Source organism: Pelodiscus sinensis, chromosome 1 (genome assembly GCF_052426305.1).
Source record: "Pelodiscus sinensis isolate ZL-2025 chromosome 1, ASM5242630v1, whole genome shotgun sequence".
NCBI lineage: Eukaryota > Metazoa > Chordata > Testudines > Trionychidae > Pelodiscus > Pelodiscus sinensis.
In genome coordinates this window covers 105527850-105546216 of record NC_143052.1, presented here as the reverse complement: position 1 = coordinate 105546216, position 18367 = coordinate 105527850, and the positions used below count along the sequence as shown (strand labels likewise).

At 41.7% G+C, this 18367-nt stretch overlaps 1 protein-coding gene across 2 annotated transcripts in view; it reads left to right on the top strand.

The window, feature by feature from the left end:
• CHRM2 (cholinergic receptor muscarinic 2) overlaps window positions 1-18367 on the top strand; it is a 135874-nt gene that overhangs the window by 25978 nt on the left and 91529 nt on the right. The window contains exon 3 of one of the 2 annotated variants that reach the window (XR_012906703.2): window positions 443-3495. The exons of the other annotated variant lie outside the window; for it this stretch is intronic. The gene's annotated coding sequence lies outside the window, so the exon portion shown is untranslated. Of the gene's footprint in view, window positions 1-442; window positions 3496-18367 lie in introns of those variants that run through there. 2 annotated transcript variants of the gene reach the window in all.

The following is an 18367-nucleotide window of genomic DNA, read 5'->3' as shown; positions in this document are numbered from 1 at the left end:
TTGATTAAAATACTGTATAGCAATATGACTATAGCTTTTTAAGATAAACTCCCTTAAAATTAATGAGAGATAATACGTAACATCAGAGGGAGGGAGAAAATAAACACCCTGGGCGGGGGAGAAATTATGTATTTTCAGCTCTAATATGAAAAGTGATGGATGCTAAATGAATTCCAGGGAGGCCGTCAGGAGGCTATTTTATCTTTGCAAAAATTTCCCACCAAAACTCTTTCAATGAAAAAAAAAAAGTTTTCCATTAGATGAACTTTTTCACAGAAAGTGTCTGTTTTGAAAATTTTAATTTTTTTAATGGGAAAACCAAAATTACAAAAATCAGAACTTTTTGGCTAAATCCCCCAAATGTTGGGATTGTCATCTTTTCCTTTATTCAACTAAATGTCAAAAATTTCTGCTGAAATATTTATCCAAATTTTCCATGCAGAGGGGGAAGAATCCTACTTTCCATCCAGTGACTACACATGCCAGGAGTTGCAAAGGAGAAGGCTCACACATTAAATGTGGCCAGATTGGGTGACTGGAGAAAGAAGAGAATGGAGGGAAAGGGGAAAGAAGTAAATACAGAAAAGGTTTGTGACATAGTGGCTGGGAGAGAAGATGTATTTGTTATTACTGAAATACGTCCTGAAAAAAGACTTTGGGCCAAAATGTTAACATTTTAGTGAATAAAATTAAAGTGTAATTATTCTGAATGGTTTATTCTGTGGAATTTAGCCTGTCCTGAACGGGGATACAGTTCCGAATGACAGCCTTACTCTAGTAGTACCAAGCCATCCATGAAGTAGATCAACCACATTACATGAATAGCAATTAGTCTACATTTTGAATTCCTTACTATTTACCACAAGATAGGTAACTTTCCATACTGATAATGACTAATATAGGAAATTCCTCAAGTATACTAGACCTATTCATTACAAATAGAGGCTTTGATTCTGTGAACAGTTAAACATATTTAACTTTGAAACATGACTATCCCCCTTGACTTCAGTGTGATTATTCACATGATGGAGTTAAGCGTGCTTGCAGATTGGGACCTTCACTTCTTTTGTGTTGTAGAATCACTTGCAATCTGATCTCATTTTCTGAATTTATTCATCAAACATAAATAAGTGCTGAATAATTTGGAGCCATAAGTTTCCTATTGGGGCTGTTCATTAAATGCTTTATTTGACTAATTGCTATTCATGGACTGTGGTTGATCCACTTCATCGGTGGCTTGGTGTTACTAGAGTGAGACCTTCATTGACAACGGTATCCCTGTTCAGGACAGGATAAATCCCCCAGAAGTCAAGGCATGTGCTTTCGTACTGAAGTGGGGCCTGACTGAGTGAAATATTTGGAACTTGGGAACAGTGAGAAACAAATAGCAAATCATAAAGTTCAGGATTGAAATTTCAGACAAGGAATCTGCGCTAAAACTAAGGAAAATCTTGGGATTTGCAAGCATTTGTGCAAATGCTTGGCAAGTGTTCAAATAATTGCAAATGATGAGTAGTATGATACTGTACGTCACTGTGAACTGAGCCCAGTCTCTGCATTTGCTTGTAAAAATATTAATGAGCCTTGGTTTTATTGTGTTTAAGAGTGCTACATTTGTGCCAAGGCTTACTGGGGCTGTGCCCTGACAGTTGTAGGCTTGTCAGTTCATAATCCCAACACTTCTGGGCTCCCCGCCAGGAGCCACTGCCCACCTCTGAAGGCAGCAGCAGTGCAGAAGTAAGGGTAACAATACCATACCATGTCATTATTGTCCTTGGTAATGACAACAATGTCACTGCACATTCAAAGTCATAACAAGTTTAAAATTCAAAGCGTTGCTTGAGCCCCATCACCTCTTTCATTACAAATTAAGCACCAGTGTTTAACTGTTCTACCAGCTTTAGAACAAACCCGTGATTTAGAGGGAACAGATGGGAGCAAGAGGGAAGAAAGAGACTAAAAACATCATCTTTCCTTTCTGAAGAAATAACTCAATCTCAAGGTCTATTTTTCTGGCTGCAGCTGAAAGAAAATCATTACAGGGTCCTGGGGAGGTCATACATATTATATACAATTTTACACCCACACAAAAGCAATCCAACTTGCTCTGTTTTTCATCTTGGCCTCAGGCCAGCAAAATATTCTTGTATAAAAATGACAAGATCAAGTCTTTGTGCCTGCTCACTCAGAGCCAAAATGAGTGACTGACGCCTCCTCTTTGTTGTTTTGTATGCCTCCTCTACAGAGGCAGGGTAGGAAAGGTGTTTCCTGACATTCTGAATATATCTAGTCTAATCTAATTAAAAATGGAAAGAAGGAACTAGGAAGATGCAGCAACACTGTAATGCATCCATGAGTCGGATGATAGCACCTTACATGACTCCAGCAGCCTGCACAAATTTTCGTCAAGGAATAAATTAGCAATGACACCATCTCATTTGCTTGATTTCTGTCCAGTTTGGTTCTGAAGTCTCTCTCATCGACTCAACATCTTCTTTCCTCTTCTGTATGTTTTTTTTATTTTTTTAACCTGTCCTTTATTTTTGGCATTGCCAGAGGTTATCTTTGTTCCCATTTATTATTTGCTCATCTTTCTTCTGTTGCTATTATGTTTATGGTTGCTTTTCATTTCATCCTTTATTTTCCAGATGCTTTGGCTTTTTATTTATTTATTTTCCTTTCCCCCCACCCCATTCCCCTGATGTTTCTTATCCATTTTGTTGCTTGTATGTTGGTTTCCTGTAGCTATGGCTCTCACCAGTTGTGATACTGGTAAACTTATCACCAGCTGTGGTGAGTTTAGAGACCATGCAGCTGAAGAGAGTGGAATAAGAGGCAAAAAGTAGCTCTGTGCCAACTTTCTGCTCTGCGAATTCTAGGCCAGCCAAAGGCCAAAATGGAGCTTGGAGGTAATATCCAGCAACCTTGGGTCGGCCCCAAACATCTGGAGGCAGGGCCACAAACCTGGCCCTTGATTTTTATTTCACTCCTTTTCTTTTTGTTTCCTTATCATTAAAAATACATTTTAAATTTTCCTTCATTTCCTGTCTTTCCACTTACGTCCCCTCGGCAATCCGCTGTGCTTGCTGGCTGCGGCAAAGCCAAGCTGGCTGAGACAAATTATTGCCCATTGGGAAGCCTTGGCTCTACATCCACACTCCTCACATAGTATTTCCTGGTTCATTTTGCTTAGAAGTGGTGGTCCAAAGCCCATTAAAGTCAGTGGAAAATAGCCCATTGACTTTCATGGGCTTTGGATCAGGCTCACATGTGTGCAGATGTGGTACTGCCATTTGGGCCACTTCACTGGGAACACTGACATCCCCCCACCCTCTCCTGGTCTGGGTTCTGGAGGAGATGTGATTGTTATATGATATAGATATTCAGCCTCCTTGTAAAGGCCTCTGGTTTAAGAATTTAAGTATATACTTGTCATCTAACTAGTTTCAGGGGTATACAAATAAAGAATTAAAATCACAGTTTGCCTGGGTATGTGTCTTTTCTCACTGTGACAGTCTGGCAACATCTACGTTGTGCTGTAGTTTGAAATAAGATACCCAATTTGAGCTACGCAAATTATGTATCTTATTTCGATTTTGCTTCGAAATAACCCCCTATTCCAAAATGTCCCTTACTCCTTGTGGAATGATGTTTACAGGGACATCGGGATAGTGAGCCTGAAATAACAGGCTTGCCGTGAAGACGCAGGATAGCTATTCTTAGATACTCTGGTATCCCAAAATAGCATTGCAGTTTAGATGTAGCCTCTGAGGCCTCATTTTTGGTGGGATATAATTGGTCAGATAATCATGTTATATAATATGTTAGGACTGGTTAGTTAAATTTCAGTAAAATGATTGGTTAAGATAGAGCTGAAAATATTACTATATAAATTAGGGATAAACAGGAAGTAAGTTAAGAACAAGAGAAAAAGGAACAAGGGGGAAAAGGAATTCATACTTGCAGGAAGCTACTCCTAATACACATGGAATTCTTTGTAGGCATCTGCTCCATTTTCCTCATGCTTGTAGTGCATATTCCACAAGGTGTGTCCAAAGCTGCAGCAATGTCCCAATTTACTTTGTGAGATGACATGATATTTATTGCATGTTGAGTGCATGGTGAGTGCAGGGTGGAAGTGCGGTGTGACATTTTGGCTACATCTAGACTGGCCCCTATTCTGAAATAGCCATGCTAATTTCAGACTTTGGAATAGGGAAATCCGCGGGGGATTTAAATATCCCCCGCGGGATTTAAATAAACATGTCCGCCACTTTTTTTCCGGCTTGGGGAAAAGCCGTAAAAAAGCATCTAGACTGGCGCGATCCTCCAGAATAAAGCCCTTTTCAAGAGGATCTCTTATTCCTACCTTTATTCCGGAGGATCACGCCAGTCTAGACGCTTTTTTCCGGCTTTTCCCCAAGCCGGAAAAAAAGCGGCGGACATGTTTATTTAAATCCCGTGGGGGATATTTAAATCCCCCGCGGATTTCCCTATTCCAAAGTCTGAAATTAGCATGGCTATTTCAGAATAGGGGCCAGTCTAGACATAGTCATCATGTTCTTGATTATCATATCAACAGGCTGATTGTATTCCAGAGAGTGAATAGTGATCCCACAATAGCTTGGATCAGTAGGTAGCCCCTTTCTTTGAAAAGCATACTAACCCAGGCTATTACTTAGGGTTGGCCTTGTTTGCTCTCGCACCTGATGCTGAATGTCTTATTGTACTTTCTAAACCTCTGCAATGTGGTAATTTGTAGGAATTGGTATTACAATGACAGACCCATTGAAACACTATTTTTCGCATTATGAAAGTTGAATTCCCTTCAGAATTACTCAGTGATAACCCATTCCCATACAATGTCATGACATGTCCCACAGCAATTCTATTAAGTACTGTTGGTGATGATCATGTGTTAGACAATGCCATACTGTAAAAGCCACGCTCAAAACACCCATGCCCCAAGTGACCTTGAAGTAGCCAGGAAGAAACCAGAATTTCCTTTTGCTTGACTGGGAAAAAGAAGTTAGCTTAATAATGTTTTAACCATGGGAAATTATAACTATTATTTACTGAAGGCTAAAATAAATGGAAATAACTTGTTCCTGGTATTGATTTTTGTTTGTTAGTTCCTTTTGCATTGTTAAGCAACATTTAATATATCTTCCCAAACAACCCTATACACAATTGTCTATATATCTGTCTGTCTGTTGATCTTTCCCTCAAGTTTTTTAGGGAAGGTCATTACAAAACAGGCGAAGAAAGAGATTTACAATCAGTAGCCTATTAGTATTGCTTTGTCTTGCAGTATCCAAAATGTGAATATCTGGCTTTTAGCACAATTTGTCTTTTATGTAAATTTCATCTTTTCTCCAGGTTCTGTTGCTGTCTCATTTATGGTATAATTAAAGGTTAAATGATTTTGCTATTCTACACATTGATGTTTAACTAACAGTAATGCTACGTGTGTAACAATATATGCTTTTGCCTTATTGGATAAGGTATTGTCTCCTCATGTTCTTCCCTTCTTCACTTTCGCTTTAGAGAGTTTGCTTTAGTAATTGTGCTTGAGGTTTTCCCTACTTCCCAGATGCTCTTTCTCTCTCTGCCATCTGTCAAGAGTGGCATCTAGCAGTTTTAGAGAAATAATTATGGGTTTTCAAACAAATGTATCCAGAAAGGCACCATGCCCCTGCAGAATGGGGCATAGCCTTTAACTCCTGAGCCTGACATCTGAGGCGAATCACAAAACTGAGTATGACACATGTGAGCGAGGCCTCCCCTGCTTCCTGTTCTCCTGACAGCCACCATCACAGATCCTGTCAGGCAACGTACTCTGCCCTCTTTGTAAAATAAAATCTGAGACCAGAATGTTAATGCCACCTACATTCTCCAAGGGATACCATTGTTCATATTTTATGAAAGTAGTTTAATAGTAAGCGAGTGGAGCATTTTGAAGCCCCTGACTGCACGGAAACCATAGTTGCAATAGCAGGAGATGTTACCCCTCGCTGATGAAGATTTATGTCTTATCTCAAACATGGCTAAGAAATGGACTGTTTCTGTAATGGCATTTTTCAAGAGCGCTGTTTCTGCCAAGCCAAAATTTGTGATCGCATAATGTGCAAAGTGAGTCATGTAGCTGTTATGAATCTCTAAAGCCTGGCTTTTAAGCAAGTAAATTGACTTGTGGTATGCATATGAGCCTTCCATACAAGGATTCAGGTAGTTCATTTTGCTAAACAGGGTGGCATTCCATGTGTAGAGTTTTGCATGAGAAGATTGGCCTTTCACATGACAGTTTCAATACTGACCTGCTTTATTAAGTATTTTGAGATCTACAGATGCAAAGCACCATATAAGAGCTTGGTGTTATTATTTTTATTATATTTACAACTGGTAAGGAGCAGGTAGAGACAGCAAAGCTACACATTTATATGTTATGCATTTCCTTTTGAAAATAGGACCACATCATTCCCTCCCCCCCACATACACACACTTGTTCAGAACTAAACATATGATAGAGGTGAGAGAATAGATTTATTACGTGAGGGAGTTATCGAGAAAGACTCCTCACCCAATGATCTATTTTTAGTACATACTGGTTTGTTGGTGGATGCCCTTTTCAAAGGATCAAATTTCTTTCCAGGGTACGACTGTATCCCAAATTTTTCTAAGTGTCATGTAACAATTATGAATCTCCAAAGCCTGGCTTTTAAGAAGTAAATTGAGTTGTGGTTTGCATATGAGCCTTCCATACAAGGGTTCTGCTGGTTCATTGCTAAACAGGGTGGCATTCTATGTGCCAGATAGTCTCCTCTTTATACCTGAACTGCCCCGTGGATGAAGTCTTAGCACTCCCTTGTAAGCCTCTGGGGTACCCAGCACTGGCCACTGTCAGCAGACAGCATACTCGGTTAGATGGACCTTTGGTCTGACCCAATATGCCCCTTCTTATGTTCTTATAGGAAAATATCACCCTGGAACCATCCAAACATATTGTTTCAGACAAAAGAGACTAGATCTGGAGTCTGTCCATTGTTTTCTTTTTATAGTACTTTTTGCATTTAATAAGCAATTATTGGACATGCTGGTGTCCTTACCTAATCATTCCAGTGTTAGTCAGTTGATTTCCTCCCTTGTTTTTTCTTGGGTTTCTTTCCTGAAGTGACTAGATAGGTGCCTGACTTATAGGGGAAATAATGTCTTGTTTTCAGTTTTGGTTATAATTATCTGAGCAGATTATTTTGCAATACGGCATGTACACAGTGACACACTAAGGGTTTGTCTACACTACCCCCTTAGTTCGAACTAGGGGGGGGTAATGTAGTCATACGGAGTTGCAAATGAAGCCCGGGATTTGAATTTCCTGGGCTTCATTTGCATAAAGCCGGCCGGCGCCATTTTTAAATGCCAGCTAGGTCGGACCCCGTGCCGCACGGCCACACGCGGCATGGACTAGCTAGTTCGGATTAGGCTTCCTAATCCACGAGGCATACAGATAGTTCGTATAGGAAGCCTAATCCGAACTAGCTAGTCCATGCCGTGTGTAGCCGCGTGGCACGGGGTCCAACCTAGCCGGCATTTAAAATTGGCACCGGCCGGCTTTATGCAAATGAAGCCCAGGAAATTCAAATCCCGGGCTTCATTTGCAACGCCGTATGACTACATTACCCCCCCTAGTTCAAACTAGGGGGGTAGTGTAGACATACCCTAAGTTATTGGGTAATGCCAGCATCACCTCTGAGATGAGCAATTTGATCATGTGCCCTGTCCCTTTTAAAGCTTTAGAATGATGAATGTTGGGCCTTATTGGTCTTCAGGCAAGTCCTGGCCCTTATAGAAATCACTCTTGTCTTGGACAGACTGCAAAAAGGATGTGATTCAGCACAGTGAAAAGCCCTTCAGTTAGAGTCCCCGTCAGTGAGTTCTCATTAGTTCAATGGTAGACAGAGTGTCGATATATACAATAGATTCTGGCTGGCCTCACAATGTAGGCAGAAATCCTACATCAAAAGTAGCCTCCAAGGGGGGAAACCTAGGCCCCACTGAAGTCATGGGAGCTTTGCCTTTGACTTCATGAGACCAGGATTCCATCCCACAAGCTGGTGGACAACTAATACTTGACAGTAGCTTTCTTCAGACTAAAATAGGATGAATCTCTGCAGGAAATTGGGTCCTTCCCCCTTAAAATACTAAGCAGGCTGCATAGCCATAAGGTATTTGACTGTTTTAGGGTGAAGTCCTGGCCTAACTGAAATCAGAGAGAGTCTTTTCATAGACTTTAGTGAAGTCCGGATTTTACTCCTAGTTTTTCAGATTAAAAAATGCTCCTCTGTCCTCTGGCTTATCCTTTGATTTACTACCTTTAACAGACATGAAATTCCTCAGACTTGGCAGAACCTGATTTTTATACAAGTAACTTTCATGCTCAGTGCCTCTGCTGTCAGTGCTGTGAAAATTATTCTTTCGATTCAGCTCCCATCTTACATGTAGGGAAATCGCTTGTATCACTAGGAAACACTAAATTGAATTCTTCACAGTTGTACCTTAGGGAAAGGCATGGTTTTTCAAAGCTTCTAGGGAACACCGATACCCACCCACACTCTCGTACACTTCAGCGGATGGTGCTTACCTCTTTTGAAGATCAGACCTTTTTAGGTAAAAAACCAACTACTGCTCCCCCTTCAAAAACAAAAACAAACAAAAACCAAAAAGCAAACCAGATATCAGAAATGTTTACTAAAAAAGCCAAGATGGTAATGATAATGGACTTCCTTTTATATGTTAACTTTCAGGTAAATGCAGTTATAAAAGACAGTACCAATTGATTGTCCAGTTCTATGCTTCACCCACCACTGAAATAGAGCCACTTCTGGAGTGAAACATTTCAGAATGCACAACAATACTGCATATCAGCTGAGGGCAGGAAGGAAGAATACTGTATCTAATTGTAAAACTGCAGGAGAAATTTAAGACAGAAGAATGTAATTACCCAACTTGTAGAAAAGTACCAAAATATCTGATCTCCTAAGGATAGCATGTTCACTTTCTAGAAAAGAAGAGGTCCTTTGAGCCATTCATGTTTGTACACAGTATCATTTGTGGGCTATGGAGATAGCTATATCAGGCCTTTAATAGTTGAAATTGACCATAAGAGGGGTCTTTAAGGGAGCCAGTAGGGAAGAAAAGAGAAGAAAATTATAAAAATAATTTATTTTTCACATAGCCTTTGGAACTCATGGCCACAATCACACTGAGGCCAAAAATTCTACAAGATTAAAAAAAGGGACATTTATTTGAACAAAGAGAATATGCAGTTATAATAGCAAATCTTTAACTCCCTTTTCCAAGTTAAAATAAACAAACTCATTTCCAAGGTTTTGGAAGGAATATGAACTCTCCTGGTTCAGGGACTATGCCAACCTCTGTCTGTTGGGGAAGGGTTGGGTTTTAGACAAATTTTCTAAGCTATCCCATGGCTCTCTTCAGAGAGTTTTTGATCCCTCCTCTGAAACAGCCGGTGCTTCCCAGTGTTGGAGGCATGGGATATATGTCTCATTGGGTGTGTCTAGACTACAGGGTTTTGTCGACAAAAGTTGACTTTTGTTGACAAAACTACCTTAACTACAGTAAGTCGACAGAACGTGGCAGTTTTGTCAACAGCGGTAAACCTAATTTTACAAGGAATAATGCCTTTTTTCAAAAGTACTCTTTCAAAAAGGCGCTATTGCATGCAAACTGCTTTTTGGAAAGACAGCATCTAGACTTTCTTTCGAAAAAGCGGCTTGCTTTGTTGACAATACTGCTTGTAGTCTAAACGCTCTTTTTCGACAGAGGCTTTGTCGACGGTATCTGTTGACAAAGCCTCTGTTGAAAAAGGCGTGCAGTCTAGATGTAGCCATTCTGTGCAATGGGGAGCCTAAAGAATCCCCTCTCCCCATTATCTCTCCAAGATATTGAATGTACGTTGAGAGCTTTCCATTTATTTTCCATCTCCAAAGAATTGACTGTTCTAGGCATTCCTTGATGAGTCTGTCTCTTTGTGTTGTCATTGCTAGTCCAAAAATGCTGAACAAATGCTTTCTGATGCTACATATGAGGCTAATATACTCTGGTAGTGACAAGACTATAAGTGAAAGTAACTGAATGCAACATAAATTACCTTTTTTTCAGTGCTATGGTATCTTACAACCAGTCTCACGACAGCATATTTGAAGGATTTGTTTACAGTCCATCAAGGGCTGGCGATGAGGCAGAGGAAACACCTGAAAAGAAAACAAGGGCAGGGAGAACATGAATTTAATCTTAATGTATCTTCTGACTGCACTACTATATTATGGAAGCAGCTACTAGTTCTCCCAGACTTTCTGCTGCTGATTGCTCTAGTAAAATTTTCACTGGACAGATTGATGCCCATTGAAAATGGAATAAAAACCCAGTAAATCTACATTCCTGTTGTCTGATAAATTAATCAAGGGACTGCTGACACTTAGTAGAAAGCTTTAAAAAACATGCAGCTTAGTAGCAAGTTAAATGATCTGATACAGGTCTGGGCAATAATTTTTGAAGGGGGGCCACTTCACAAATTTCTAAAGTGGCCCCAGGGCCCCAGTCAGAATGGGCAGGGCCATGGCATTTCTCATTCTCCCCTTCCCACAGACCCTGATTGGCCTGGGGGTGCGAGAATGTGTGAAGTCTTTGCCCTCGCCCCTCTCCCACATGCCTAGAGAGAATCAGCAGCTGTTTTGAACAGCTGGCGATTCCCTCTAGGTGTGGTGTTTCGCTGTGGTGGAAGGAAACTTTGAGCACTCCCCCCATCTTCAGGCCAATCAGGGCCTGGGGGTGGGGAAGTGCATGACGTTTTTCACCCTCTCCCCTCCCCCTGCAAGGGGGCATGGTGCCTAGAGTGAACCACCAGCTCTTTTGAACAGCTAGCGGTTCACTCTAGGCACCGTTCGCCCCTGGTGGGAGAAGGAGACTTTGCTCACTCCCTCATCTCCAAGCCAATCAGGGCCTGGGGACATGAGAGCATATGGAGTCTTTCACCCCCTCCCCTGCCCTGCAAGGGGCATGCAGCACCTAGATTGAAATAACGCTGCTGTGTAGATGTGCCCTAATAGTCCTATGCATTGCTTTTTTTGTAACGGTATTGCCCGGCCTCCAGTCAAAGCTTACCTGGAAAGAACAGAGCGTACTGGCTCCTCTGTGATGAAAATGGCCAACAGCCATGTTTCTTAAAGGGGTCGCATCTCTTAAAAGGGCAATGCCTGCCTCACTGCTTTTTTTTTTTTTTTTTTTTTTTTTTTGATGAACAACTTTTCCCCTGGAGTACCGGCACTTTTTTGGGAGGGGGCGGGGGGGGGGGGGGGAAAGTACTGGTCCTATGTATTTAAATAGTGCTACTCTAGAAGCAATGTGCTGGCTACCAGTAGTTCTTTATACTTCAAAAGGCTTATCAGGGAGTAAATTGCTACTCACAGCAGTCACACATACTTAATAGGGCTTTCTAAGGAATAAGATAGTACTACATATTTGTAAGTATGACAAGATCCAGGTTTGTCTGTGTGGCCCAGCTTCTCACAGGTATTTGGATTCCTAACTCATTGACGTCAGTGGAAGTTAGGAGCCTAAACCCTGGTCTACACTAGGGAGTTATTTGAAGATAACAAGCAGAATGTCCACACTGTCCAGCCCATTCTTTTAAAAGAATGGGCTAGTTATTTCAAAATAACAACTCCTGCTTTCCATGAGAAATAACACTTGTTTTGAAATAGTTACTTTGAAATAGCAGTAGTGTGGATGATCCACTGCAGCTATTTCGAAATAACTACTCCCCAGAGTCATTCAAAGGAATTACTCCCCAGTGCTTTTTGGGGCCCTAAGTCTAGGTAATGAATCCACATTAAGGGAGCCTGCTTCAGACTTATTTTGAGGCTTCCCTGTAACGTGAACTCACTATTTTGAAATAGTTATTTTTGGAGTTATTATTTTGAAATAAGTTATTTCAAAATAATTTCCTCGTAGGAGACATGCCCTAAGTGTCTTTGTGGGTGGTGTCTCTGTACTGCTTTAAATTACTATGAGCCCGTGCATGAAAGTCAGTTTCTTCGTTGCTTCAGAGTTCATTTGATCCTGCTGTTTATATTCATTAGTTGCCTCTTCTTTGCCACTGTAATCTTCTCCACTGCAACAAATGATTACGTCATAAACAGGGCAGTTGTAACTTCAGGTGGAAGAATAAGCAGCAGGAGAAGATGAATGCTTAAACATATATACCTATCTCCCCTCCCCACAACTACACCAGCTTATGCATTTTGTCCTTGTATTGCTGTGGGTAGTTGCCCAATGCAAGAGAAGAGAAATTGAAAAACTTTCTAGTTTAGGGATTAATTTTTTCCCCAAATCACATATTTTGATTAACTTTGTGAGGTATCTACAGGAAAGAATACTCTAAAATGCTGAAACACTATTTATTGTCCTGGATTATCCAGCTCATCTTATTTTTTATATTTTCAGCTTCTGCAAATAGTCTTGTCTCAACCCATGCTGTACACAAAAATCTATTCAATGCCAAATGAGTATAACAGATAGCAACTCAATGGTAGGCTCACTCTTCTCCACTAGAGGAAGGTGTATGTACACCTCTGCGCTGTCCTGAAATGCTGTGTAAATTGAAATCATTTAGCTGAACCTTCACATTGGCAAATGAGGAATCAGTGGGACCAACTAATGGCATAGAAAGAACAAAATCATATGTTGAGTCACAGGCAATGCCAGGAAAGTATGTCAGAAGACTCCCACTGGTTTCTCCCTGGCATCTAATGTTTCTTGGAGTCCACCACTCAACTGGATTTCACTGGGAGGTCAGCTAGACTGATCCAGGGTCTGACCACCTTCAGGAACCATCACACAACCTTCCTCTTTGATAAAGCTTTTTATCACTACCCCCAGGCACCTGCACAATCGTTTCTCACTTCCCCTCATCTTCTTGCAAAATAAACAAACACAAAAAACCCTCCATCACATAGACCTACTAACAGCACAAAAAGGGGGGCAAGAGCCAGGGGATCCCATGAAGTCCACTAGGAGCCTCATTATTACTAGTTTCAGGGGACAGATGGAAGTTAAAGTCCTAAAACAAACTGGTAGATACTGCTTCTAGTCACACACATGCATTAAGTTGTGGAATGGTATTGGCAAAAGCAGGTGGCAGGAAAGGAGTAGTAAAAGAGACAAAGGAATACTTGTGGAATGTAACCACTGGGAAAGAAAGTGACAAGTACTGGACTATTCTACATGCTGGGGGTGAAGAAGAGCTTTCCCACCGCTTGGAGGCAGAGCTGTCTTCATAAGTTCATGGTTCGACACCATGGATCTCCAGGTGGGTCAAGATTATAGAGATACACCAACCTGGAGGACTCCATGCTGTTGAGCTGTTCACAAGCAGCGGAAGCCAATGACTCCTTATCAGCTACCTGACCATTTTCTCTGTCCCCCACTGAAGCTCATCAGATTAATTCATTTTCATCCAAGTTGGTGGGTGTCAGCTGGGAAATCAAAAACCCACCCCTGCAGACAAGGAGCAGCGAATCATCCACAACTTGAGGATACCCACCCGATATTAGTATGAGAATAAGATCATGTTGTGCACCAAAGAAGATCTGTACATCGTGGAGTTTCTTCCACCTTCCTCTGAATCATGTGACTCTGGCCATTATCAGAGATAGAACCTAGCTAAACAAGTGGCTTGCTATGGTTTGTCTGTTCTTATGTTTTTGAGAGGATAATGATGACCACATGAATATGCAATGCTATGAACATGAAAAGCTATTGAAATATGATATGAATGTGTCCTTTAGGGAATTAAACCAAACCTGGTCTACAAACAAGATCTTATCTTGCTTATGAAAGCAAACACCTTTATATAGACTAGATTCATGTTGATTCCTATGTTATTCACCTGGGCTTAACATCTCTAAGGGTATGTCTGCACTTGCACTTGATCAACAAAATGTTTGTTCACGGGTGCTTAGCTCCTCCTCCATGAATGACAAAGTTTTGCTGCAGCAAATGAAAAGAAAACCCGCCTCATAGGGGGTGGGAACATTTTGTCAGCAAACGTGCTGACAACAGCATTTTTTACAGCCTCGTTGCTAAAAGCTGTGTAGTACAGACACAGCCTAAGGGTACGTCTATACAGTAGCGCGTGCCTCAGAAAAAGCTCCACAATTTGAGCTGTGCAAATTGTGTAGTTTTTCAAAAGAGCTTATTTTGAAATTTAGTGCTGTCTACACAGCACTTATTTTGAAATAAATTGCAATTCCTCTGACTTCCTTAATTCTCATACAAGGAGGTTTACAGAAAGTCGGAGTAAGAAGCCCGTTATTTCAAATTTATTTCACAATAGCAGACTTCTTGTGTAGACAGTGCATAATGTTATTTTGGATTAACACACATTATTCCAAAATAACTCTGCTGTGTAGATGTACTCTAAGTGAGCAAATGCATTTTGTGCTATATGTGGCTGGAAGGTAAGAATAATTGTGGGGGATGAAAACACTTGCTTAGTTCAGCAAGCCATGGGACAGCAATCTGTAGACTCATTGGCTTGCTGTACCTAGGAGCACCAGACACTCGGGGGAGGAGGGGACAGGGGAGGGTGAAGCAGAATTGACTTGAAAAATTGCCAATGGCAGAAGTGAGTTCATTGCTTACAAGATGTGTGTCCATTTACATTTCTCTTCTCTCTCACAGAATGATTTCTATTTTTGGGGGGGGGGGGGGGGGGGGGCTGGGAGAGGGAGGAAGAGAAAAAGGGAAGGGAAATAAACAAGAGCAAGAATCAAATGAAGCAAGACATCCTGGTGCATGCTGCATTGAACTGTCATTTAAATATGGCTGGGCTGCCACTGACACGCAATTTAAAGTGATGGATTTTTCATGGGTTTCTGACTTTTTAAAGGCTTTTCTACATTTTCTTTGTCTTGTGGGGGGAGGGAAAGAAATCGTTGGGAGGGGGTAAACGACTCCAAGAGACAAACAATGCATTTGTATTACACTGTATTGATTGTGAGTGGCCCTGCAATTACTTTGAATTACAAGCTCGCTTGCTCTCCACTTTGCTTGGGATCTTTTATGTGCTGTGAATTTGTAAAGAGTCTATTGCTGAACGGCCATTTTATTTTTTTCTTTCTACCGTGCCCTTAAAACTGTTCGTAATGACGCGGGACGAGGAGTGGGTTGATAGTCACATAGCGTGGAGTCAATGTATTGCTCATTTGCAAATGCTCCATTAGCATACTGTTGAATGGACACAGGAGGAAGAAGAGCCGACTCCAAAGAAAGTCTTCAGGAGTTGTGCGCACCAGCCTGAGAAAGCGACAGTGCGCACAGGATAGTGTTTCTTGCCAATGACCTAATGTGACACAGGAAACGTTTGCTTTCCAAAGTGGCTAAAAATCACTGAAATGTTCAAAATGCTCATGCCACTCATGGGAATCAGGAACTCGCATTCCCAGCATATATGCCACATAACAGTTTTTCGAAAGGGCTCTGCCATGTAATGACTTAGATGCAATAGTGCAGGGACTGCATGGGCAGTTGCTGGGCATTTTCATGAACAGTGCTCACACGGCCTAGCCTAGTCAGGCTGTTTCACTGAAAGGGACAACACTGGCCAGGACACTCGGGTAGTCTTTGGAGAACAGAGGTGGGTTGTTTGTTTGTTCCCCTCAACTCACCTCCAAAAATGGATTCTTACTCCCTCAGTCTGCTTTAAAAATCTCATCTCTAATTTAACCTTTTCCTCCTGCTTTGGGTTTTTATTTGTAAATTGCAATCAGTGTTGTATTACAGTCCAGCAAGACAGCTGATTATTCAGTATGTTGTACCTGTAGGTTTAACTACAGCTACATTTTGGACCAACAAAAGACGATTTTAATTGTTTATGGAATTGTACAGCATATGGATATTTGTTAACAGGCTGAGATGTCCCAGCTGGTGCATTTAGCTTGTGAGCTGTTCAGCACATGGAGCAACTAGCTAATCAAATTGCACATTTCAACATGCCAATTTTATAAGGGCTGTACATTCATCCTTTTGGTTTTGGGGAAGGCTGGGCAAATCATTTAACAAGCTGCACTGAAAGGGTCAGAGTTTGGTCTAGCTTACTGTAGGGAGTTAGAAACCCTTATGCTTCTTCATGTCAGGGCTCCCTGCCCCTCACTTTAACAGAATGGGAATAGGAGCATTGTGAAAAATTCAATGTCTTGTACCCCTTTGCAGGTGGATAGGTAGGAGGTAGAGAAGTGTGGAGGGAGATTTAGCTCCACAATTTCCCATACAGGCTAGTGGAGTGAAGGACGTTATTCAGTTACATCTCCCTGTGGTAAGGGGATAAGGAATTGTGACCTTGAGTGCTCCCCTGTCTTGTTAGAGATTCTCTCTGCAGCACGCTGATGTAGAGCATTTAGCAGTGGTTGGCAACAAAGACTGAAAGGATTTAAAATGGAGAACAGGTATACAGTACTGCCCACTCCAGACATTCAAAACTGATAAGTCAGGCCCTCCTCAAAACACAAGATTGGTTTAAAAATCGTGAGGTTTCTTTAAGAAATGAATTTGGGATTCTTCTTATTTGCCCCCTGGTGCTTGAGTCTTTAGTCTTCACATTTTCCCAGTTTCCTCTGCAGTCATAAACTGAATTGAAAAGCGAGACTGCCATCATCACCTGATTCCAGGAGTTAGCACTTTAAGTACAACACCTGGCATTACAAGACTTGTTATAAAATCATCAGAGTTGTCAACATTACGTTTGACTTTCCCTAATCCATAGATCCTTTCTCTGATTTATTTTAAGGAAAAGAATAAATAATGGAGTGTTTTAGTGGACTGCCCTCTGTATCCTGAGCACTGAGGGTATGTCTAGACTACATGCCTCTGCCGACAGAGGCATGTAAAATAGGCTACCCGACATAGTCAATGAAGTGGGGATTTAAATATCCCCGGCTTCATTAAAATATAAATGGCCGCCGTGCTGTGCTGGCTCAGCTGATCGTCGGCATAATGCGCGAGTCAAGACATGGATCGGTCGACAAGGGAAGCCTTTGTCGACTGCTCCCTTATGCCTCATGAAACGAGGTTTACAGGAGCAGTCGATAAAGGCTTACCTTGTCGACCGATCTGAGTCTTGACTCGCGCACTGTGCCGACGATCAGCTGAGCCAACACAGCACAGTGGCCATTTTTATTTTAATGAAGCCAGGGATATTTAAATCCCCGCTTCATTGACTATGTCGGGTAGCCTAATTTACATGCCTCTGTCAGCAGAGGCATGTAGTCTAGACATACCTTGAGTGTTGACAGGTTCTTGCATGAACTAGAGTTGCTGCAAAGTCTAACATTCTGCTTGTATTGAATATTATATTATCAGATAGGAAAATCAATAAAGAGGGAACCAATAAATGATGGAACAGCTTTAGAAGGGAATACAGAACCCATTTCTTGGCTAGACTGATACTTGCCCTTGCCTGGCATGGAAGGCCATGGAGGGAAGTAGTCTACCTTTTCTTTTGGATGCTGCACAAAGACCAGCCACAGCTATTGTCCCTGTATCCTTCCACAAGGGTTGCTCCTTACTAGTGCCTCTAGGCATAAGTCACTCCAGGACAGGGTGGGAGAGGGAGAGTCTATGACCAACTTTGCTCTCGGTATCAGGCAGCACATCTGCCCAGCTGTGCTCAAGATATGAAGGACTGTACACAATGATTGTTGTACTCCTATTTAGCTTGGGTGGAACCACTCCCTTGACTAATGCAGGGATGTAGTTCAATATCAAAGTGGAGCACTTAAAACAGGGGTGGGGAACCTCAGGCGTGAGGGGCAGATGTGGCCCCTGGCTTGCCTGGATCTGACCCCAGAGGCTCCAGGTCTCCCTTCCCCTCCCCACTTTGGGGAGCCTATACTGGTGCTCCAGCCCCCTGTTGCCCCACTGTGGGTTTGGAACCCACAAAATCTACTAGCGTGGTCCCCCTCGGCACTGGTGTGTGAGGGGAATGTGGGAAGTGTCTTTCTCCTTCTCAGTCAGGTGCCACGTCAGTGGAGATTTGTTTTTTTTTTAATTTTTGCTTCTCACTTGTGTGCAGCATCCAAATGATTTTTCTGTGGGTGAGCAGCCCCCGACCCAAAAAAGTTTCCCCACCCCAACTTAAAATATAGATGAAGTTTATAAAGAGTCCGTGAGAAGCAGCACTTTTTTCTCTACAGTATGCATGTGTACTTGAGAGATTTCTGCTTCATTTACTGACCAAACCAAGTTTGTCTATTGTTAGCAATACAGAGTTATTACAATCTACAAGAATGTG